The 1,024-nt window shown below is 58.1% G+C and overlaps 1 pseudogene; it reads left to right on the plus strand.

Annotated features, from left to right (window-relative positions):
- The first annotated feature begins 217 nt into the window (after positions 1-217).
- On the plus strand, positions 218-825 carry LOC101664527 (annotated as a pseudogene).
- The last annotated feature ends 199 nt before the right edge of the window (positions 826-1,024 follow it).

The raw sequence follows: 1,024 nt of genomic DNA on the forward strand, positions 1-1,024 counted from the left end.
GACGGCACCTCTTTATGGGAGTAGAAAACTCGGTGACTGTCCCAAGGAGCCACTGGTGGTTTCAAACTGGCGGCCTTGCCGATCACACACAGTCTGGCACATAACCACTGCCCTACCAAGACTCCATCATGTCTAGCTGACACGGGGAGCCCCTGTTTGAGAAAAGGCCCAGACCCTTGGACATCAGGTGGTCATCCAGCGTAAAGAGCACCTCACCATGTTTGCCAGGTGGCCCCGAGACACCCGGTTTCAGGGGCAGCCGGGGATCTTCCACAAGCGACTTCAAGGGCTGCCCACCATCGAGGTTCGGCCGGCCCTGGACCGTCAGAGAGCTGCTGAGCTGCGCAGGTCAGAGAGAAAGCAGGAGAAACAGCCACGCCTGCTGCCCTGGGTGGAGAAGAAAGTTGTTGGCAAAGGGGACATCCCCACCCGGAGAGCACCTGTCCTGGGAACCGGGGTCAATACTGTCGCCGCCCTGGCAGAGAAAAAGAAGTCCCAGCTGGTGGTGATTGAGCACCCTGTGGATTCCATCGAGTGGGTGATCTCTGTCATAAAATGCGGGGGGCGGGGGCTCCCCTCATCCACAGGAAGACCTGCATCCCCGGCGCCTTCACACAGGTGCATTCAGAAGACAAGGGGGCCCTGGCTAGGCTGATGGAAGCTGCCAGGATCAACTACAAGGATGAGATCTGCCACCACTGGGGAGGCCCCCCTCGGGGCCCCAAATCAGCGGCTCACCTTGCCAAGCTGGAAAAAGCCAAGGTCAAAGAACTCGCCAGCAAGCTGGGCTTGTGGGCCTGGCTGGTTTCCGGGACATACAAATGAAACTAGTCCCCCAGCCTGCTCTGCTAGGCATCATGGGCAGGCGTGTCTCGGGGGTGGGGTGGGGGGAGGCAAGCACATGTTCAAGACCATGAGAAGTTTGAGCGTCGGTCTGATATGTGTGTGTTAGCCACGTTGAGAACATGAAATGAACCAAGCCAGATCCCTAGAAAAGAAAGAGAGGCACGTTGTGTGAAAGGGG

This window comes from Echinops telfairi, unplaced genomic scaffold (assembly GCF_000313985.2).
Source record: "Echinops telfairi isolate 266 unplaced genomic scaffold, ASM31398v2 ScPeMD7_2;HRSCAF=8, whole genome shotgun sequence".
NCBI lineage: Eukaryota > Metazoa > Chordata > Mammalia > Afrosoricida > Tenrecidae > Echinops > Echinops telfairi.